The sequence below is a fragment of the Panthera pardus genome, unplaced genomic scaffold (genome assembly GCF_024362965.1).
Source record: "Panthera pardus isolate Hobbes unplaced genomic scaffold, ASM2436296v1 HiC_scaffold_17, whole genome shotgun sequence".
Classification (NCBI taxonomy): domain Eukaryota; kingdom Metazoa; phylum Chordata; class Mammalia; order Carnivora; family Felidae; genus Panthera; species Panthera pardus.
Genome location: NW_026526732.1, coordinates 44,453,261 through 44,478,025, shown reverse-complemented (window position 1 = coordinate 44,478,025; position 24,765 = coordinate 44,453,261). Strand labels below are relative to the sequence as shown.

Here is a 24,765-nt window from a genome sequence, read left to right as displayed (position 1 = left end):
CCTTTGTAGTGATGCTCCCATTCTTGTATGTTCTTTGATACCCTCCATCATACCACTGTGGCCAAACAGTACAATATTCATGACTATTACTTAAGGCTTACAGGTTCACCCACTTTCTTCTGAAGTAAAAAGAAATGAACACTCTCCAATCCAAAAATCCAGAAGCTAAAAAATCAGTGTCCTGGAGCTTTGCTCGTTTCAATGTGATCTTATTCTGGCTTTAGAAATGGATTCCAGCCCCAAAAGTCAGAGGCAATTAAGATGCAAACGTGTTGCAATTTTTGTAGAGAACTTGTTCATACAGCCTGAGGCAACAGAAACAAACTACCTGGCTCTTCACACATCCTGGTGACACCAGATGCTATTGCTAAATCTAGGTGGTCACCTGCTAGGCCTGTAGCTGTACTTGTGGAAGGAGAAGACACACTGGAGGCTTACCCCACTGAAGACACATTGGAGGCTTACCCCACTGCAGGGGCTTCACTCTCTCCACACAGGGCTTTGTCTTCCAGAATCAGGCCCCCATTCATATACTCACTTGGTCTGCTCTAACTATTGAGAGATGTAATCATAACAAAGGTGAAAAGATTGAGAGATGGCAGGACTCCATTTGTCTTGCCAGCTACTTCACCTGCTAGCTACTGCCAAAGGGAAATATGTGCACAGAACAGAAATAAATGCTCACTTCCAGTTTCTCCTTTTTTAAATAACCCTAATTCCAAATCCCAGGTTATGTCCCTAATGAGCTAGACAAGATCACCATAGAGGACTCCTTTCATTTACACATTTAAACCTAAAGGTAGCCTATAACCCAAGAAAGTTGGTAGACTCCTACAACCTTCCTCCAGGGTCTTACCTACCCATCATGTTGATGCCCACAAAAGACTGAAAGAGGCACTAAGGGAAAACAATGCCAACTATCTGGAGAGAAGTCCATTTGTAGAATGCTTAGAGCAGAGCTGGTGTAGGCCACAGGTCTCAGACCTTCCCAGGGAATCTGCACAAATCCCCTAACTATCTTACTAAGCACATGGAAGGAAGAGAAATGATACAAGAGATGGAATCCCTAGAGAATAATAAGTGACACTTTTCATCATTTTATCCCAGGAAATGATCTTGAAAAGGACCACTCCATGGTGGGATTTCATATAACAAGGGATGAAACACTATGGGAAGATGTGAGCTTCCCCTTGTCAACAATTTCTCAACAATACTCTTCTCTTTTTTCTAATACTTGATTTCCCTGCAGTTTTTGAAGCATCAGCTCAAGTCCTGTATCCTTTAATAAGGCTTCCAAGACCACCCAAATTCACGGGAGTCTATCTTTTCTTTATATCCAGCACCTTCATTTCCTTACCACTATTCATTCTTGTAAATCAGTAAATGTTCAACTGGTTAAAAATGGGGGTCTTGACAACAATTTTGGCAAGCTGGGTTAGGATGTTAGAGAGCCTAGAAAAGTAGTTGAAGATATAAAAGCACAGTAACATACAAAAGTATGGATTAAAAGGTGAAATTAGAATAGAATTTAAGAAAAACAAACTAAATGTCTGACCAATAATAGGGAAATATGGTGAGGAACTCTATTTCACTTGATATTCTATTCCAGACGTCAGCAAACTATGGCCTGCAGGCCCAATATGGCTGCTGCTGGTCTTTGTAAATAGTTTTACTGGAGCACTGCTCTGCCCCTTTGTGTATGTGTAGTGTACAGCTGCTTTCCTACTACAACAACAAAGTTGAGTAATTACGGAAGAGACCTTAGTAGTGACTCCTGTTGTGATGTACACTTGACAAGTCATCTTTTAAAAAAATTTTTTTAGGGGCGCCTGGGTGGCTCAGCCAGTTAAGTGTCCAACTTCGGCTCAGGTCGCGATCTCGCGGTCCGTGAGTTCGAGCCCCGTGTCGGGCTCTGTGCTGACAGCTCAGAACCTGGAGCCTGCTTCTGATTCTGTGTCTCCCTCTCTCTCTGACCCTCTCCCCATTCATGCTCTGTCTCTCTCTGTCTCAAAAATAAAACATTAAAAAAAAAAAATTAAAAAAAAATTTTTTTAAATGTTTATTCATTTTTGAAAGACAGAGAGATACAGAGCACAAGCAGGGGTCGGGGTCGGGGGGACACAGAATCTGAAGCAGGCTCCAGGCTCCGAGCTGTCAGCACAGAGCCCCACACAGGGCTCAAACTCATGAACTGTAAGATCATGACCTGAGCCAAAGTCAGACTCTGGACCGACTGAGCCCCCCGCCAGGCGCTCCGCACTTGACAACTCATCAGCCAAAGTTGGCAGCCAAAAATAAAAAATATTTGCACTAGCTTTGTTTACCCTCTAATAAATAGTCCAGGGTTCTTACCACTACAGCTTCTTAAGACATTAAGAAAACCAATTATTTGATTCTGAAAGTATAAATATAAAAGAAAGAAAATATTATACTGGCCATATAATAGTATCTTCCAAGACAGCAATGTTAAAATAAAGTTTCTAAAATCTTAAAAAACAACAATAACAAACTAATAGTGTCTTTAAATAGCCATTTAAAATACACCACTATAAATGAGAATGCTATATATGAATTTTCAACTTGACATTAACAAGATATCCCCTGACTGTTCACTTTTCTACATAATTACAAAGGTAACCATTTTAAAGTATCTTTCTCTGATTAATTACTCTTTCTCAGACCAAAGAAATAGAAATATTCTATGTTCTTTGAACACACAGAAAATATGACTTGAAGTAACAGAACTGATCCAAACTGGATTTCTCATTCTATGTAAAATAACTTAATTTCTCCAATTTCTTCAAGTTTCTCAATATTAAATAGAGATCATATTTATTCTATCCTAGTGACATCATTATTATAAGATCAACCTATCATTGACATTTAAAAAATGATACTATATAAATATTTTTCAAAAAATATAAAGCACTATGAAATGATAAATCTTTTTTTATTCATTGTATCATTTATTTATGGAGAAAATGGGAATAGCTTTAAAATTTGTCTTTAATGTTTATTCTTTTTTTTTTTTTTTTTTTTGAGAGACAGAGGACAGAGCACCACAAGGGCAGAAAGAAAGGGAGTCACAGAATCTGAAGCAGGCTCTAGGTTCTGAGCTGTCAGCACAGAGCCCGACGCAGGGCTCAAACTCACAAACTGTGAGATCATGACCTAAGCCAAAGTCGGACATCTAACCGAGGCTGCATTTAACCTGAGCCGCCCAGGTGCCCGAGAATAACTTTAAAAGAAACTTTGGTGAGTGATCATAATCACCCATAATATTGGCTATTATTTTCCACATGGGAAAAGGAAACTCTCTAATATCTCTTTTCATAAAGTATTTTTAAAGACATTAAGAGCCATTTGCAGTTTTTCTGGGACAATAAGCACTCAGAGAATGGGAGAGCACAATTATTACCACAATTTCATGTAATTTCGCAGCTCCAGCTTATGCCAACAATGCACGATTTAACTACATATTCCAGGGTGAAAAAGGAATAGTCAGTAATTTTTACTTTTTCTATGAAGATTTTCAAATAATCTTACCCACTAATAAAATGAGAATAAGTCTAGATCTACTCTTTAAAATGCTACTTAGGTAACAACAAACAGTCTCTGAAATAGTTCTTGTTGTTGGCTGCTATAGACTGTATTGTGTCCCTCTCCTTCCCCCAACAAAATTCATCTAACTGAATGAAGCCCTAACTGCCAATATAATGGTATTTGAAGATGGGGCCTTCGGGAGATAATTAAGTTTAGACAAGATCATGAGGGTGGTGCCCTCATGATGGGATCAGTGCCTATAAGAGACATCAGTGAGCTTGCTTCCTCACTCTCTTTTAGCCATGTGAAGATACAGTGGAAAGATCTACAGTACTTTGTTTTCGCAGACTGAAACAATACACTGGCAATATAAAAATATATTCCCACTAAAATCTAGCTCATTAGCAATAAAGTACATTCATTGAAAAGTATGTGTGTATTAGCTTAAAATATGTTAAGCTAAATTGTTGCATATTATACCACCAGTTTTAGCAACATTAAAGTTGCTAAGGGAATCATTGAATAAATGATGCTAAATTCATACAATGTAATATAATGAAACCACTAAAAAGCACATCTCATTTAGGAGAATATTTCATAATATAAGAAAAATCTTGTAAGAGAAGACAAATACACAATACTATATCAACAAGATCCAATCTTACAGAGAGAAAAATGTAAGTGTGCATGTGTGTGCGATACATACTGAAGGTATATAAAGAAATAAACCAAAAAAAAAAAAAAAGAAAGAAAGAAAGAAAGAAAGAAAGAAAGAAAGAAAGAAAGAAAGAAAGAAACCAGATTTTAACTGGGGATATTCAGTATTTCTAAACCTTCTATAATGAATGTATGTTACTATTACAGTCAGAAAACATTAAGCCCTTTTAAAAGATTAACACTAACAATATTAAAAAAAGAATATTCAAAATGCCTTCATTTTAGGAAAAAAACAATCAAAATTCAAAAAGAAAATTAAAGGAACATTCATTAATTACCAACAGACACCCTGAAAGTTTCCTTTAAAATCACTCAATAAAACATTTATAAAAATCACACTAAATATTTTAAAGAATTTTACTTATGAAATAATTTTACTTATGAAAAAGATCACATATTTTGAGAAAAAGTTTAAAAATCTAGTTACTTAGTTAAAATTTGATAACATACTGGCAAATCTATAATGGTCAATTCCTACTTCATTTATTCTTCCCTTCAGCAAAAATATATTGCACACCTGCTATGTGCCAAGGTCTATAACTGGCAGAGTAAACACAACTGTGAGCTGGATGCATATACATGGTATCTATTCTCATGCAACTTGGTGGAGACCAATCTTAAACAAATATTTACTCCATTAGTCAAATAAAATTTTGATAAGTTACACAAAGGAGAATAAAGACAAAATGAGTTTTTGCAAGGGATGGGAGTGACAGTGGTAATGTAGGGGTTTCCCCTTATTCTCAATGAAATGCTTACTTTATCTCAACCAGAATCTCTTCATTTAGTCAAAATGTTATGGATAAAGTACAGAGAGAGAATTGTGAGCTGAGGGCTAAGAGTAGAAGGCACAGAAATGGAAAGCACAGGATTCTGTGAGGGGAAAAATGGGTTCCAGGGCTACAAAGGTAGACATGCAACACACTGCAGAGGTACTTGCATTGTAGCTGTTGCTCTGGATGGGATCCAGAAGGGAGAAACTACTTAGAAAGAGTGAAAAAGACTGAGGACAGGCCTTGGGCAGGGTTCAGGGGCAGCAGGGAGGATGAGGACCCACAGACAGAGGCAACATGCTGGACAGATGAGTAAGAGTGGAATGGAGGCAGAGCATCAAGGTCTAAGATGAACAATACATCTTGTCAAAGGCTGAATAAAAATCAAGAAAAATGAAGACTCAAAGACCCTGAATTCAGAATCTAAATCTCAGAAGTAGGTCTTTGAGAGCACATTTGGTAGAGTGGTGAGGGCAGAGCTGGAAGAAAAATGGCAAAAGTGGGTGAGTGGATGGTAAGTGAATGGAGGCAGTCCATTAGTAGAGAAAAGCTCCAAGAAATGGTGGTAAAAGAAAGGAAACAACTAGGGACAACTAGGATAATGGCTTAGGAGGCATCAAAGTCCAGGGAGAGTACTTTTCTTAAAAGAGAGGTTGAAAATGTGACCCAGAAAGGGTCAATTGTAGAACCGAAGTCATGAAGAAAGTCTGAGGCTGGGCTTGCCTGACGCAGTGGAAAGACTGGTGCTGGCTGACAGTAGGAAAAAGTCCTCCCAAGAGAGCAAGGCTGAAGACCGAGATCTTTAGGTAAAGAGGGAAGATGGACAACCTCTGTCTGACTGAGTCATAGTTCTCCTTAATAGGGAGATGAAATTATCCTCACAGAGTGCAGTAGGGGTGCTCTTCTCCACTGGACATAAACAATGCTGCTAATGTTCGCTGCTGAGGCCAGCCCCAGCCTTCTCAGCATGTCCCACTGAAGACAGCCTCAGACACACAGCAACCATGTGCAGACCCTTCTCATCACTACTCCTCCAGATGTTTCCCAGCCAATCTCAATCTTTAGTTTTTGCTTATTTGAAATTTCTGGGAACTTGTTCACTTTCCCTTTCTTATCAATGGCAGAGACACATAGACTAATAGCAGAGAGAGAAAGAGAGAGAGAGAGAAGGAGGGAGGAAGTGTGGATTTACCCTCAAGTACACAAGTACTATATGAGGCACAAGGGAACTTACAAAGTAATAAAGGAACAATCTCAGATTCAATATTTTTTTTAAAAAAGATCCTGTATAAGGAAGAATAAAATATATTTTTACTATTAAACACTCAGTCCTTCTAATTGAGCTACTCACCAAAAGGTTACTTTGGGCCTTAAAGCACCAAACTTAAAGAATATTGAAAAGAGACACTCTAACTTCTCAAAATTAGTGGGTTATTGACCTCTGCCATGTAGGTTCTATTCTATCTGTTCTAGAGCAATAACACAGACCATTGCTTTAAACCATAACTTATATTCAATAGTACTCACATACCAGTCTTATAAGTAACATTTTCACATATTATCAAGTAACATTGATGAGCTCTAGGTGGCTTACCTAGGGAATCTAATGTTTCTATGAAATGGTTCACCTTTTTGGAGTCGGTATAGTATTAGCAAACTTGCTACATAAAAGCATGTTAATAAAATGTGTTTAAAACATTTTCTTAGAATCTTGGGCTCACCTCCTCCAGGACACTCTTGATATAGCAGCTACATATGTGCAACTAACTCTGAAAACTGGAAGAACAAACCTTCCACAACTAATCTTAGAGAGGAAGCCACATTGAAAAGGGTAGGAGGGGCATAGACATGACTGGGAACCAAACTCCCTGTGAAACTAACCACAAACAGGAGGGACATCATAAGCACAAAGAAGCAAGAGGATAGACCCCACACCAGGCAGCCTAGGCACTAGGGACCTGAACTAGGAATACAAGTCCCCATAACATCTGGCTTTGAAAACCAATAAGCCTTAACTCTGAGAGTTTTAAAAATCAGTGGGGTTAACTCTAGGAAATCTGAAAGGTAGTAGAAAACTGAGTCCCCACTCTTAAAGAGCCAGCATAATAATTAACTCAACCAAAGACACAGGACCTAGGATGTATGTGTAGATTTATTTACTAATCTCAGAATGTGCACTGGAGCAGCAGGAATATTCAGATATCTCCAGGAATAATAGTACTGACAGGCACCATTTCTCTTCCCCTCCCCAGCCTAGATAGCTGGACACTTGATGGAGTCAGAGCTCACACTCTCCATCTATGTTGCTAGCACTACATTCTCCTGTGAATCCACCTTAGCAGGCATCCTCCAAAGCAGCTTCTGTCCCACCACTTCCTGCAACCAGCCCCAGCAGGGACATGTGCCACTCCAAACTGACTCTTGCCCAGAGAAGAAGGTGAGATAACCCAGATCCAGCAGTTGACCCTTTTAGCTGGCTGCACAGGGAGCAAGCCCTGTTATTCTATGCACCTGTAGTTATGGCAGAGAGGCTGACTGCAGATAAACAGCCTGACCCCAACCTCGCCCACCAATGAGCCCTAGGCAACCTCAGAGAGACCTCTCAACAGTGCAGGGAGCAAACCCTGCCCAGTACACCCACAGGAGGAAAAGCAGGTCAGTGCAGCCAGCTCGGCTGCAGGCAAATATGGCTCAGTCACAACAGCAGGGGGAACGTAGCCCACACAAGAGATACCCAGTGGAACACCTGGTTCTGGTCACCAGGGGGTAATGCATTACTGGACAACACAGGACCTCTTTTACATAAAGCCACTACTTTCAACACCTGGAGGTGTAGCTGACCTCTCTAATACACAGAAACACAGAGAGTAAGACAAAATGAGGAGACAGAGGAATACTTTCCAAATAAAAGAATAAGACAAAATCACAGTATAAGACCTAAGTGAAATGGAGATAAGCAATAGGCCTGATAAAGAATTCAAAATAATTGCCATAACAATATTCAGTGGACTTGAGAAAAGAGTGGAGAATCTCAGTGACAACTTCAACAAAGAGAAAATATAAAAAAGAACCTGTCAGAGAGAAAGAATTCAGTAACTGAAAAAATACACTGGAGGGAAAAAGCGGCAGACTAGGGGAGGCACAAGAACGGATCCACAGTCTGGAAGACAGGGTATGGGAAAAATCAAGCTGAACAGCAAAAACAAAAAAGAATGACAAAAAATGGAAACAAGGTAAAGGAACTCAGTGACAACATCAAGCATACTAACATTCACTTTACAGGGATCCCAAAAGGAGAAGAGAGAAAGAAGGGGTAAAAAATCTATTTGAAGAAACAATAGTTGAAAATACCCTAATTGGGTGGAAGGAAACATTTAGGTCCAGGAAGTACAGAGAGCCCCTAACAAGAGGAACCCAAGGAGGTCCACTTAAAATGGCAAAAGGTAATAATAGAGAATTTTAAAGCAACAAAAGAAAACAGTTACATACAAGAGCAATCCCAAAGGCTATCAGCTGATTTTTCAGCAGAAACTTTGCAGGCCAGAAGGGAGTAGCAAATTCAAAGTGATGAAAGGAAAAAAGCCTGCAACCAAGAATACTCTACCCAGCAAAGTTATCATTCAGAATAGAAGGAGAGATAAAGAATTTCCCAAACAAAAGTTAAAGGAAACCATCACCACTAAGGCAGCCTTACAACAAACATTACAGGGTATTATTTGACTGGAAAGAAAGGGCCATAACTAGAATAAAATTATAAAGGGAAAAATCTCACAGGTAAAAGCAAACACAGAGGAAAGGTAGTAGATGAATCACTTATAAATCCAGGATGAAGTTTAAAACACAAAAGTAGTAAAATCAGTTATGTCTACAAAAATTAGTCAAGGGATACAAAAAGTAGAAAGATGTAAAATATGACATCATATATATAAAATGTGGACAGTGGGTAGTAAAAATTTAGAATGTGTTCAAACTTAAGAGACCATGAACTTAACACAGACTGCTATATGCATAACATGTTATATACAAACCTAACGGTAACCTCAAACCAAACTCTGGTAGTAGGACATGCAAAAAACAAAGAGAAAAGAATCCAAGTGTATCACTAAAGAAAGCCAACAAGCCATGAGATAATAGAGCTAGATAAGAAAGGAATACAGAAGAACTATAAAAACAACCACACAGGGTACCTGGATGGCTCGGTTGGTTAAGCATCCAACTCTTGCTTTCAGCTCAGGTCATGATCCCAGAGTTCTGGGATCAAGCCCAGCATGGGGCTCCATACTAAGTGTGGAGCCTGCTTCTCTCTTTCCCTCTCCCTCTGCCTCTCCCCCATTTGTAAGTATGTGCGTGCCACACATATGCTCTCTCTCAAAAAAAAACACAAAAAACCAGAAAACAACTAACAAAATGGCAGTAAGTACATACCTATCAATAATCACTTTAAATGTAAATAGACAAAATGCTTCAATCAAAAGACATAGGTGACTGAATAAAAAAAAAAAAAAAAAAGACCCATCTATATGCTGTTAACAAGAGACTCATTTCAGACCTAAAGAAATATACAGAACTAAAGTGAAGGGACAGAAAAACATACATCATGCAAATGGAAGCAAAAAAAACAAAATAAAAAAAGGTGGAAATACTTATTTCAGGCAAAACAGACTTTAAAACAAAGACCGAAGCAGGAGACAAAGAAGGGCATTACATAATGATTAAGGGATTAATCCAACAAGAGGATATGACAACTGTAAATGTCTATGGACCTGAGATAAGAGTATCTAAATACATAAAGCAATTATTAATAGACATAAAGGTAGAAATTGACAGTAATACAATTAATAGTAGGGATGGTACATTTACATCAATGGATAAATCATCTAGATAGAAAATAAATAAGGAAACAGTGCCTTTGTTTTCTTTTCCTAATTTTTTTTTTTTTAAGTAGGCCTCATACCCAATGTGGAGCCCAAACTCACAACCCTGAGATCAAGACTTGAGCAGAGATCAAGAGTCGGACACTTAACCGACTGAGCCACCCAGATGCCCTGGCAAACAGTGCCTTTGAATGACACATTATAACAGATGGACCTAACAGATTAATGTATAGAACATTCCACCCTAAACAGAAGAATACACATTCTTTTCAAGTGCACCTGGAACATTCTTCAAGATAGATCACATGTTAGGCAATAAAACAATCTTCAATAAATTTTAAAAAAGTGAAATCCCATCAAGCATCTTTTCCAACCACAAAGGTATGAAACTAGAAATAAATTACAAGAAAAAAAAAACTGGAAAGAACACAAACACATGAAAGCTAAACAACATGCTACTTAACAACCAAAGAGTCAACCAACAAATCAAAGAGGAAACCAAAAAAAAAAAAAAAACCCAAAACATGGAAACACACGAAAATGAAAACACAATGGTACAAAATCTTTGGTATGCAGCAAAAGTAGTTCTAAGAAGGAAGTTTATTTTTTTTAAGTTTATTTATTTATTTTGAGAGAGAGAGAGAGAGAGAGAGCATGCACGTGAACATGGAGAGGGGCAGAGAGAAAGAGAGAGAGAGAATCCCGAGCAGGCTCCATCCTGTCAGTGAGGAGGCCAATGTGGAGCTCGATGTCACCAACTGTGACCTGAGCCAAAATCAAGAGTCAGCTGCTTAATGAACTGAGCCACCCAGGCGCGCCCCATAAGAGGGAAGTTTATAACATTACAGGCCTACTTTAAGAAACAAATCTCAAATAAATAACCTAACCTTACATGTAAAAAGAAGAAACACAAAGGCCAAAGCTAGGAGAAGAAAGGAAATAACAAAGATTAGAGCAGAAATAAATGAAATAGAAACTAAGAAAAACAATAGAAAAGATCAATGAAACCAAGAGCCAGTTCTTTGAAAAGATCAACAAAATTGACAAACTTGTAGCCAGCCTCATCAAGAAAAAAAGATAAATAGATAAAACAAATAAATCAGATACAAAGGAAGAGAGGTAACCACCAACACCACAGAAATACAAAGGACTGTAAAAGAATATTATAAAAAAGTATATGCCAACAAACTGGACAATCTAGAAGAAATGGATAAATTCCTATAAACATACAATCTTCCAAAACTGAATTAGAAAAAAACAGAAAATCTGAACTGACCAATTACTAGTAACAAAATTGAATTGGTAACTAAAAATTTTCCAACAAACAAAAGTCCAGGACCAGAAAGCTTCACAGGTAAATTTTACCAAACATTTACAAAAGAATTAATACCTATTCTTCTCAAACTATTCCAAAAAAATAGAAAAGGAAGAAAAAGTTCCAAATTTATTCTAAGAAGACAGCATTACTTTGATAGCAACACCAGTACAAAAGAAGAAAACTACAGGCCAATAGCTTTGATGAACATAGATGCAAATGTCTTCAAGAAAATATTAGCAAACAAAATTCAACAATACACTAAAAAAATCATAAACAATAATCAAGTGAGATTTATTCCAAGATGTAAGAGTGGTTCAACATTTGTGAAAGTGATCAATGTGATATATCACATTAGCAAGAGAAAGAATAGAAACCATATGATCATCTCAATAAATGCAGATAAAGCATTTGACAAAATTTAACATGCATTCATGATTAAAAAAGAAAAAAAACTCTCAACAAAGCAGGTTCAGAGGGAATATACCTCAACAGAATAAAGGCTATGTATGACAATTCCACAGCTAACATCATACTCAATGGTGAAAAACTGAGAACTTGTCCTTTAAATCAATAACAAGGACATCCACTCTCATCACTTTTATTCAACATAATACTGGAAGTCCTAGTCACAGCAATCAGATGAGAAAAAGAAGTAAAAGGCATCCAGATTGATAAGGAAGAAATAAAACTGTCACTATTGCAGATGACATGATACTATCCATAGAGATAAGACCAAAAACCTACTAGAACTAAAATATGCATTCAGTAAAGTTGCAGGATACAAAATTAATACACAGAAATCGGTTGCATTTCTATATACTAATCACAAAGTAGCTGAAACAAAAATTAAGAAAACAATCCCATTTACAGTTGTGCCAACAAGAATAAAATACCTAGGAGTAAATTTAACCAAGAAGGTAAAAGGCCTATACTCTGAAAACTGTTCAGACACTGCTAAGTGAAATTGAAGATGACATAAACAAATGGGAAAGTATACTATGATCATGGGTTGGAAGAATATCATTAAAATGTCCATAGTACCCAAAGCAATCTACGGATTCTATACAATACCTATCAAAATACCAATAAGTATTTTTCACAAAACCAGAACAAATAATAGTAAAATTTGTATAATACAAACAAAAGATCCCAAATAACCAGGGCAATTTTGAGAATGAAGAACAAAGATGGAGGTATCACCATCCCAGATTTTATGATACACTCAAAGCTGCAGTAATCAAACCAGTATGGGTCTGGCACAAAAACAGGCTTGTAGACTAATGAAACAGGATAGAGATCCCAGAAATAAACCCATACCTATATGGTCAATTAGTATAGGACAAAGGAGGCAAGACTACACAGTGGGAAAAGACAGTCTCTTCAACAAATGGTGCAGGGAAAACTGGACAGCTTCATGTAAAACAATGAAACTAGACCACTTTCTTATACCATATACAAAAATAAACTCAAAATGCATTAAAGACTTAAATGTAATACTGAAACCACTAGATTTCTAAAAGAAAACATGCAGTAATCTCTTGAACATCAACCTTAGCAATGTACTTATAAATATATATTCTCAGGAAAGGAAAACAACAAAAATAAACTATTGGCATTATACCAAAATTAACAACTTTTGCACAGAAAAGGAAACCATCAACAAAACAAAAACATAACCTACCAAATGGGAGAGGATATTTGCAAATGACATATCTGAAAGGGGTTAATAACCAAAATACATGAAGAACTTATACAATTCAGCACCAAAAAACAAACAATCCAATTAAAAAATGAGCAGAGGACCTGAGTAGACATTTCTTCAAATAAGACAGACTGATGGCCAAGACACAGAAAAGATGCTCAACATCATTTGAATCCTCAGAGAAATGCAAACCAAAACCACAATGAGATATCACTTTAAACCAGTCAGAATGGCTAGTATTAAAAAGACAAAAAATAAGTGTTGGTGAGGATGTGGAGAAAAGAGAATACTTGTACACTCTTTGTGGGACCGTAAATTGGTGCAGCCACTGTGGAAAACAGTACAGAGGCTCCTCAAAAAATTAAAAATAGAAATTACATATGATCCTTTAATTCTACTATTGGGTATTTACCTGAAGAAAACAAAAACACTAATTTGAAAAGATATATGTACCCATATATTTACTGCAGCATTATTTACAACAGCCAATATACATAAGCAATACAAGTATCCACTGATAGACAAATGAATAAATAAGATGTGATATATGCACACAATGGAATATTACTCAGTGATAAAAATGATTAAGATCTTAAGATCTTGCCATCTGTAACAAGAATGGACCTAGTGGGTATTGTGCTAAACAAAGTAGTTATACTATATGATTTCACTTAAATGTGCAATCTAAAAAACAAATGAGGGCACCTGGGTGGTTCAGTTGGTAGAGCATGCGACTCTTGATCTCAGTATTGTAGGTTGAGGCCTATGTTCGGTGTATATTACTTAAAAAAATTAAATCTTAATAAAAAAATACTAAGAAACAAATGAATGAACAAACAAAAAACAGACTCAATACAGACAACAAACTAAACTGGTGGCTGCCAGAGAGGGTAGAATGTTAGGTGGATAGACAAAATAGATACAGGGGATTAAGAGGTACAAACTTACAGGCATAAAATAAATAAGTCATGGAGATGTAAAGTACAGCATAGGGAATATAGTCAGTAATGTTATAATAATATTGTATAGTAACAGATGGTTAAGTACACTTGTGGTGGGCACTGAATAACGTATAGGATTGTTGAATCCGAATGTTGTACACCTGAAACCAATATAACATCATCATGTTAATTATACTTCAATTTAAAAAACTTTTTCTTTTAGAGGTGATGAAATTGCACAAATCCTTCCATATTTTCTGACCTATTCTGTTGGTAATCAATAATAGCATGTATTTTTGCAACCTAGACAACAGGATTAATCATTGCAATGTAAGAAAACAAACAGTTTAAAAATAAATTCTAGGTTTCTAGAACTCAATTCAAGAACTCGTCCCAAGTAGCTCCACGCTAGCAAAATGGACACAAGGGAAAATAACAATTAGGAAGTCACAAATGAGCACGCATCCTAAAGAAAAAAAAGCAAGAGGCAAAACCCACAGGACATCACTTAGCGTAAAACAAATGTATGAAAGAGAAAACCCCTCTTTCAGCACTAAGCATGTGCACTCACGTATGTGTGCATACACACACCCACACACACCCACCCCATACATTTTCTTTTCTTGAACCATCTTGAAATAAATTGCAGGTATCAGGACTAATCACCCTTAAATACTTTAGTATATATTTCCCAAAATCAAAGACAACAGCATTATCACACCCAAGAAATTTAACCTAATGAAACACACAACTTGTATTCAAGTTTACCAAATTATTCCAATAGTGAAATTTATAGCAGCCTTTCTCTACGGATGCAGATTCAATCAAGGATCCCACATTGTACTGAGCTTATTACTTTAATATACAGAAGTCAAAATATAAAGAAGACAAAAAACAAAACTAAGCCTTTTTTTTCCCCCATGGCAGTGACTTTTTTAACGGACCAGGCTAAGGTTGTCTTGCGGAATAAATATGAGAAACTTTTGGGGAACCTGAATGGCTCAGTCAGTTAAGTCTTGACTCTTGGTTTTGGCTCAGTTCATAATTTCGCTATTTGGGAGTTCAAGCCCTGCATCGGGCTCTGTGCTAACAGCACAGAGCCTGCCTGGATTCCGTCTCCCTCCTTCTCTCTGCCCATCCCCTGCTTGCTCTCTACCTGTCTCTCTCTCTCACAAAAAGAAATAAACATATGATAAAGACTTTCATACAATTACATCAAGTTCCTCTTTGTGGAAATTTTATGTTGTGTTTTCTCAACCCATCCCGTTAGATTTTATGGTAACTAATGCCACAATACAAGGGCACATTTGTCAGTCTCCTTTTTGTTCCTCCACCCTCTTCCAATGCAATCTCCCTTTTTGATGATGTCCTACTCACAGTTTAAAGGCCATTTAGAAAGGAGGAAAATAATTACAAAACAAATTTAATTTTGTTTACAAACGGTTGAGTCCCTAAGATAAAGCATCTTACCTATATGTGGCAAGCCCTTCAAGGGGGCTTGTGTGAATAATAGCTACTCCCGTGGGCTCCTTGTCCTTTCTTTTCCTGAGTAGAATTTGTAAACCAAAGGCCAGGCTTGAATTACTCAAAACAGTGGAGGGGATTTTTCTAAGAGTCTGTGAGAGTGGTGAAGAGATAAACAGGCTGGGTATTTAGAGAGGATCTTAACATGAGATATTATATGATATAATTGATATGCAATATATATATATTGAGATGCAATATACAATGTGATGCAAACCCTCTTTTTTAAAAAAAATTTAAAAGTTTATTCATTTATTTTGAGACAGAGACAGCACAAGTGGGGGAGGAGGAGAGAAAGAGAGAGAGAGAGAGAGAGAGAGAGAGAGAGAGAGAGAGAGAGAGAGGAGAGAATCCCAAGCTGACAGTATGGAGCACAATATGGGGCTCAAACTCACGAAACTGTGAGATATGAGCCAAAACCAAGAGTCACACGCTTAACTGACTGAGCCACCCAGGATTCTTAAGATGCAAACCCTCTTATTCCATCTTCTCACAAAATATTCTGCCACATAGCATTTGCCACTAATGACTATAGAACTAGGGAAATACACTGAAGTAGTAGAGTTCAAGGTGAGCGGAAAGGGAAGAGATGCTATCTATTCAAGAGTAGTTTTGGTCCTGGCAATCAATTACTTCCATTTTTTCCCCCTTTTTTTGGTCCAGGTTCTTTTGTTTTAAGTTAGAAAGAAAAATAAAAAACAAAACAAAAAACAAAGGCTATTCTTCATACATTATGTAATCAAATTAATTCCAGCAACGACTTATGTCCAAATGAAACATTTATAAGGCAGTTAACAAAAAAAGCTCATTTGGATTTATTTAAGCCGAGGGCACTATAAAACCCTAATTTAAAAAGAGCTTTAGAATCCAACTGCTTTGAGAAAGAATTACTTTTAGAGATATGTTTGTTCTCTATGATATCTGTAATTATTGTTGGAAAAGTCTTTTGAAAAATATTTATAAAGTCTAGAAACAGTAGACATATTTTTCTCTATGGTAATGTAGAATATATCTATTTCCCCAGGAGATTTAACCTGACTTCTGAAATAGCAAATAGCAACTCTAACAACCCACTGTAAGGTTTATTGTTTAGGGTTTGTGCAATGGGATCTGTGCTACTGAACAAGAACAAAAAAAAAAAAAAAAATTAAAAATCAACAGACTCTTACTCAATATCTTGCTATGTGCTCAGTACATTTTTTATATGTATTCTGGCAAAGAAATGTATATGTGTTCCTACTTAATCCTAAATAGAACTACTTAAAATAAAGCATACATAAAATAATGGCAGACAATTTTAGATAATATGTATTCAGTGTCAAGCTACAGAGTATAGAATACCACGTACAGCAGGAGAAGTTTTGGGGGGAGGAGTTTCACTACATGAAGGCTGCAGTAAATGGGAAGAAAGCAGCCCAAGTTAAGGCACAAGACAGGAATGAGGGTAACTCATATCATGGAAGGTATGGTCAGATCCTGAAGACAGAGAATGGTGAGTGGTAGGGAAAGCCAGTTAAAGTTAAAAATAAAAAGTTCCTGGTGATTAGTTTTCTCCCTGAAATTTAATTGGGAAATAGGTCTCTCCAGTAAATTTAGATTTAGAATCTATACATAATTTTCTGTTTCTATGTTCACTATAGTGCTGGACAATGGTTCCAAGACATACTTTTTTTCCCACACACTTAAACATCTAAGTTGGGATGAATCTTGCAATCAATTTGCATCATAGTTGGACAGTACATTTTTTGCCCCCCTTAGTGGTACATAAAAACAATAATGCATCTTAAAAATCAACCATTACTATGAACTGAGAGCACTATGAAGCCATTAGGAAGAATGGATGAGGGGGGGGGAAAGTGTTTTATGTTTAAAGTAGAACATGATCAACTTGCAACTCTATAAAAAGTTGCAAATTCTTACTTTTTACTCACAAGAAACAAATGACCAGAAGATCTACAGCAGGAAGGGGTAGGAACATATCTAAATTGAATCCCTACAGAAAGTGAAGAGTTCACAACAGAGAGACCAGAGGATAGAAAGCAAATGTAGAAATGATAAATTATTTTTCAGAGTAGAAGTTGAAAACTTTTCCAGAGCAGAGGTCTGGAAAGCATGGGGTAAAATCATGGTATGATGATAGGGAGGTTGTTTCCAAGTTTGTCAAGAGCAGTTAAACCCCCAAGTCATCACTTGGATCAAGCAAACAGTTAAGTCACTTCTATACTGGTACAAAATAGAAAGGAATTGGGAAAAGTGAGCTAGAACAGCTCCAGACTGGGGAACACTGGGCACAAAAGAGGGCAGGGATGAGGCATAAAAAAATCTAACAACCCATCGACCGGAAGACAATCTTTACAAAAGACATACCTGATGAAGAAGATGGTTATCCAAAATATACAGAGAACTCGTAACAGTAAGAAAATGAATAACCTGATTAAAAAATGGGCAAGGGGCACCTGGGTAGCTAAGTCTGTTAAGCATCTGACTCTTGGTTTTGGCTCAGGTCATGACCTCACAAACCATGAGGTCAAGCCTCGAGTCAGGCTCTACACTGACAGCACAAGACTACTTGGGATTCTCTCGTGCGCTCTTTCTCTGACCCTCCCTCCCTCTCTCTCTCTCTCAAAATAAATAAATGAACTCAAAAAAAATAAGCAAAAGATCTGAACAGACACCTCACCAAAGATATGCAGGAAGTAAATAAGCATATGAAAAGATGCTCAACATCACATGACATTTGGTAATTGCAAATTAAATGGGATACCACTGCAAACCTGTTAAAATGGCCAAAATCCAGAAAACTAATAACAACAAATGCTGGTGCTAATGTGGATCAATAGGAACTCTTCACTGATTGCTGGCAGGAATGCAATATTGTATAGCCACTTTAAAAGACAGTATAGACTTCATATAAACTTAGTATCACTTAGTATAAGCTTGGTATAACTAAAGTTTAGTACAGACTTGTGCAATCACAACATTGCACACCTGAAACTAATGTAGCACTGTGTGTCAACTATATTAAAAAAATTTAGCAGTTTCTTACAAAACTAAACATGCTCTTAACATGATCTAGCAACCTTGCTCTTCAATATTTACCCAAATGAGTTAAAAATATGTCCACACAAAAACTTACACACGTTATGTTTATAGCAGCTTTATTTATAACTGCCAAAATTTGGAAGCAACCAATTAATACTTCCATAAGTGAATGGATAACCCAGTGAAGTGTATACCCAGACAGGGGGATACTACTCAGTGTTAAAAGGAGATAAGCTATCAAACCATGAAAAGGCACGGAACAACTTTAGATGCATATACCTAAGTAAAAGAAGCAAATCTGAAAAGGATACATAGGACGTTCTGGAAAAGGCAAAACTATGGAGACAGTAAAAAGGTCAGTGGTTGCCAGGGAGAAGTGGCAGATGAACAGACGGAGCACAGGGGATTTTTAAGTCAGTGGAAGGATTCTGTATGATACTGTAATGATAGATACATGTCATTACACATTTGTCAAAATCTAAAGAATGCACAACACCAAGAGTTACACTTACCTACTGTAAACTCTGGAATCTTAAGTAATTATGATGTGTCAGTGCAGGTTCATCAGTATAACAAATGTACCACCCTAGTGCAGGATGTTTATAGTGGGGGTGCTATGTCTTGTATAGGAATGGGGTACATGGGAATTCTGCACTTTCCACTCAGTTTTTCTGAGAACCTAAAACTGTTCTAAAATATAAAATCTATTAAAAACAAAATCCGCATCCTGAAAAAGGAGTCCCAGTTTCCCTGTCCTTCCCAGATTCCAAATGCCAGGAGTCAGACTTACAGGTCCCTGGCAACAGATTAAAGAATCCTCTGGAGGGGCATCTGGGTGGCTCAGTTGGTTAAGCATCTGACTCTTGGTTTCGGCCCAGGTTCTGATCTCACAGTTGTGAGGTTAAGCCCAGTGTCAGGCTCCTCGCTGAGCATAGAACCTGGTTGGGATTCTCTCTCTCTCCTCTCTCTCCCCCCTGCTCTCTCTCTTAAAAAAAACAAACATTTAAAAAAATTAAAAAAGAAAAAAATCCTCTGGAGAACACAAACCACTCAAAGAAAAGTCATACTGACATTGGGTGTGTTCAATTAAAAAAAAATATTTATATATATATAAATATATATATATATATTTATATATATATAAATATATATATATATCATCTGAAGGACTTCCAGTTTCCACGTAGGATATAGAAAGAGAGAAGGAGCAATGTACACAGTAACAAAAAATACCAAACACCTACAAAATCACAAGTTTTCCTGAACCTTTTAGACAGCTGAGGTCACTCTAACAACACTCTCATAGTTTTTCATCACACGAGTGCAGAAAAAAAAATCCTTTTTTGTGACCTTCGAAGTTGTACCTGATCTGGTCCCTACTCCTAACCTAAGCCTAAAGCCAAATGAATCAACAAATATACCCCCAGAGACAACAGAGGAAGCAGCACAAGCTGAGACCAGTACTACACAGGCTGTGTTGAGAGGCACGGGGTGCAAAACTCATGAGGAATTTGAATTTCTATGTGCGTTTTCTTAAAGAAAGTACCCCCAGCATAATGAATGAATCAAAAGCCAAGGTACCAGTACCTTCTAAGGAGTTCAATAAATATGCCTTTCTTTGTAAGTAATGGGAGAAGTGAAGGCTTTTAAGCAGAAAAATAACTTGATCTTTCATTTTAGAAAGTAAAATTCTGACTGCACTGTGAAAGATACATTAGATGGGGTAAGACTAAAAAACAGCCAAAATGTATCAAAATAACCTGAGGTTCCTAACATAAACTTTGGCAGGGAGAGACGAGACCTGATTGTTTAGAGGTATTTAGGAAATCATACACAGCAAGGGAATCTGGTGGCTGATTCAAAGTGGGAGGAGAGATACCTCTCCCAGTTTTCAGTCTGTCTGGGAGGTTATGTACCTCTATAAATTTCATTCTATCTTCACAGGGTTCATTCATACCTGATGAGTTACTGGGGACTTGTATAGTGCCTACTGAGATTACTCACATGTCCCACCCCTCTACCACCCACCCTTACCCCCAGACAGTGACCTGCTGTTTCAAATAGACCTGGGCTGATAGAACTCAGGAGCCTCTGACTCCCAAGTCTACAGTTCTGTTCTTTGCTTCTATCTTCCCAGAAGACCAGGCACTTCTAAAAATGCATCATCCCAAATTTCTGTAGCCTTCTCTTGGGCTATTTGTGCTTAATCATTTTTCGGCCCCATAACCAAGAGGATATTACACTCCCATAAATAACATTTTTTTAAATGTATTTTATTTTTCATTTTTATTTTTGAGAGAGAGAGAGCACACAGCCACAAGCAGAGGAGTGAGGGGGGGAGAAGGGGAGGGGGAGAGAGTGAGAGAGAGAGAGAGAGAGAGAGAGAGAGAGAGAGAGAGAGAGACAGAGGAATATCTTAAGCAAGCTCCATGCTCAGTGCGGAGCCCAACAAAGGGCTCAATGAGAGAGAGAGAGAGAGAGAGGAGGAATATCTTAAGCAAGCTCCATGCTCAGTGCGGAGCCCAACAAAGGGCTCAATCCCATGACCCTGGGATCATGACCTGAGCCAAAAACAAGAGTTGCATGCTCAACTGACTGAACCACCCAGGTACCCCAACTTTTTTTAAGAGAGAAAGCATATGCACAGACAAGTGGGGGAGGGACAGAGAGAAAGACAGAGAATCCAAAGCAGGCTCCAGGCTGTCAGCACAAAAACCCATGCACTGTGAGATCATGACCTGAGCTGAAGTCTGATGCTCAACCGACAAAGCCACCCAGGCGCCCCTCATTTGATCACTACGGTAGACATTCTTACTTTGCTCTAGGGATAGGATGCAATCAAGAATCACCAAGTGGCCTTTTAAAACTACACACTCATTCCCCTCTCCCTTTCTGACGGGTACCAACACACTCACCAAGGGGTGGGATTGAGTGGAAACAAGATTAAGAACCACCTACTGCTTTCCTAACCTGTTTTATAAGAATAAGATTCGGATATATAACAGTAGTGTCCCAAATTGAATTCTAAGAGAAGTTACTCTGTGGTTTTTGAAATATCTTCTCTGTTGTTTCCTATGGTGATAAACATTTTCAGGTCTCAATCTACTTCTCAGCAGGAACTACACATAGTTTAACGAGATGAATATTATGATGCTCTCCCTACTGTGAAAATCTCAGTGCCATTCTGAGAGGATCTGAAGTTAAGAAAGGTAATGAAATTTTAGGAAAGAGCTTTAATGCTGTCAATATTCAAATTCTTTAGAGAAAAAAATTAGCATTTAATTTAGTGACCAAAAACAAACAAAAAAGCACCTACTCCTTTACTAAGCCATGCATCTTTACTTTTGTAACAGAATTTTTTACTTTTTTTAACGTTTATTTATTTTTGTGACAGAGACAGAGCATGAGTGGGGGAAGACCAGAGACAGAGGGAGACACAGAATCTGAAGCAGGCTTCAGGCTCTGAGCTGTCAGCACAGAACCCGACATGGGGCTCAAACTCATGAACTCGGAGATCATGACCTGAGTCGAAGTTGGATGCTTAACCAACTGAGCCACACTGGGGCCCCTTATTTTACTTTTTGTTTGTTTATTTTTGAGAGAGAGAGAGAGAGAGAGAGAGAGAGAGAGCGCGCGAGCGAGCGCACACATGAGGGGGATGGGGGGAGGGTGGGAGGAAGAGAGAGAGGGGGAGAGGAGGAGAGGGGGAGAGAAGGAGAGAAGGAGAGAGGGAGAGAGGGAGAGAGGGAGAGAGGGAGAGAGGGAGACAGGGAGAGAGGGAGACAGGGAGAGAGGGAGAGAAAATTTCAAGCAGACTCCATGCCCAGCGTGGAGCTGGACACGGGGCTTGATCTTACAAAAGTGAGATCATGACCTGAGCTGAAATCAAGAGTTAAAGAATGCTCAACCAACTGGGCCATCCAGATGCCCCTAACATAATTTTTTTAAGAAAATACTGGGGGCGCCTGGGTGGCTCAGTCGGTTAAGCGTCCGACTTCAGCTCAGGTCACGATCTCACGGTCCGTGAGTTCGAGCCCCGCGTCGGGCTCTGGGCTGATGGCCCGGAGCCTGGAGCCTGCTTCCGATTCTGTGTCTCCCTCTCTGCTCCTCCCCCATTCATGCTCTGTCTCTGTCTCAAAAATAAATAAACGTTAAAAAAAAAGAAAGAAAGAAAATACTGTATGTAACCCTGAAAGGGAAACTAAGCTAAATGAGTGAATTACAACAAAATAAAGCATGCTAGCTTTCCAACTGCATGCAATAATCCAGATTTTCCCAAAATGGGGCACAGAAGATGACTTTAAGGAATCAATACATTTACTTTAATGGTCACTAAAAGTAGCTCATCAAACCTGTGAAGTCATACATTTTGTTTTAGGCAAGACTAAAGCAGGAGGAATTCACACAGACTTCTTATAGGCCCTATGTTCAAAAATGGTCTTGTTGAGCCCTGAGTAACTAAACATTGTGACTTTTTTTAAAACAACTGCTTTGAGATATAATTCACATACCATAAAATTTACCCCTTTTAAAGTAAACAATTCAATTGCTTTGAGTGCATTCACAAGGTTTTACAACCATTACCACCATCTAATTCCAGAACATCTTCCTCACCCTAAAAAAAACCCATAACCATTAGTTATTCCCACTCCCCACTGGCCCCTGTCAACAACTAATTTACTTTATGTCTCTATGGATTTGCCCATTCTGAATACTTCAGAGAAATGAAATTATACAATATGTGTCCTTTTGTGTTGGGTTTATTTCACTTAAATGTTTTCAAGTTCCATCTGTGTTTTAGCATGTATCAGTACTTCCCATCTTTTTATGGCCAAACCACATTTTGTTCCCCTGTATCAGTTGATGGACATTTGGGTTGTTTCCACTTTTTAGTGAAAATAAGTAATGTTGCTATGAACATCCATGTACGAGTTTCTGTGTGGACATATTTTCAATTTTCTTGGGTATATACCTAAGAATAGAATCGATGGATCATATGGTAACTCTACATTAGCCTACTGAGAAACTGAAAAACTATTTTCCAAAGTGGTTGCATCATTTTATAATCCCATAATATATAAGGCTCTGATTTCTCCACATCTTTGCCAACACTTTCCTATTTTTGTAAATTATTATACCTGTCTTAGTGTGTGATCTCATTGTAGTTTTGATTTGCATTTCCCTAATGACTAGTGATGGCAACTAATTCTTTGTTAAATATGCATGGTACAGATAACATATCTCTAGTGTCAAATCACATACTACATTTCTTTGGGCATTATGACATGATTTTTTTTTTTTTTAATTTCTTAAATGTTTGTTTATTTTTTGAGAGAGAGTGAGAGACAGAGCATGAATGGGGGGCGGGTGGAGAGAGAGAAGGAAACACAGAATCTGAAGCAGGCTCCAGGCTCTGAGCTGTCAGCACAGAGCCCGATGTGGGGTTCAAACTCACAAACCGTGAGATCATGACCTGAGCTGAAGTCAGATGCTTAATCGACTGAGCCATCCAAGCACGCCTATGACATGCTTTTTTATCCTCTGCTACTGTCTGGAGTGGGTGTGGTTATTATGAGTTCCTTCCTCCCTTTCAGCTCCTGTCTTGGTAACCTCCCCAACAAGCCATGCTCTTTGTCTATTACCCTGTTCTCTTCTTTCTCCTACAAAGCCTATACTCTCCACTTCATCTCTGAGGCCTGGTCCTCATCACGTTCCTGCTCCCACTTGGACAACACATACTTAGCTTTCCTTCACACAGCCTTGCCCTCATCACAGCAGCCTCTGTCAGCCCTACCTCTGTAAACTTCAGCTTTTCCCTCTCTCTCAATTCCCTCTTCTGTCTCCCACTCTCACATTCCACACTTCCAAAATCCTTCGTAATTTTTCCACATTCTAAACCACCTCTCCCTTTGACTCTAGCCTCCTCTCTGCCCCTCCAATCCTCTCCATGTTCCTCCTTCCTAATATGCCTAGGCTACAAGCCCTCCAGACCTACTCCTTCACCTATGGTTTGTCCTGGCACTATTAAATGTTGTCCCATTCTCTTTCTCTATTCCTCAGTTTGTCACTGTAGTCTGCAGTCTGTCTGCCATTTGATTTGTGAGTAAAAGCAATGACAGAAGAAAACCTTTCCAACTGAAGAGTTGTGATTGTGAATTTTATGTGTCAGCTTGACTGGAACATGGGGTTTCCCAGGTGTATGGTCAGACATTATTCTGGTTGTCTGTGAGGGGGTTTCACCATGACTTTAACATTTGAATCTGTGGGCTGAGTAAAGCAAACTGCCTCATCAATCAAAGTGAAGATCCAAATAGAACAAAAAAGGCTGAGT

General features: G+C 38.1%; 1 protein-coding gene across 11 annotated transcripts in view; it reads right to left on the bottom strand.

Moving 5' to 3' along the window:
• The window catches only part of FAM184A (family with sequence similarity 184 member A), a 121,759-nt gene that overhangs the window by 76,253 nt on the left and 20,741 nt on the right, over positions 1–24,765 (bottom strand). The window lies entirely within an intron of this gene.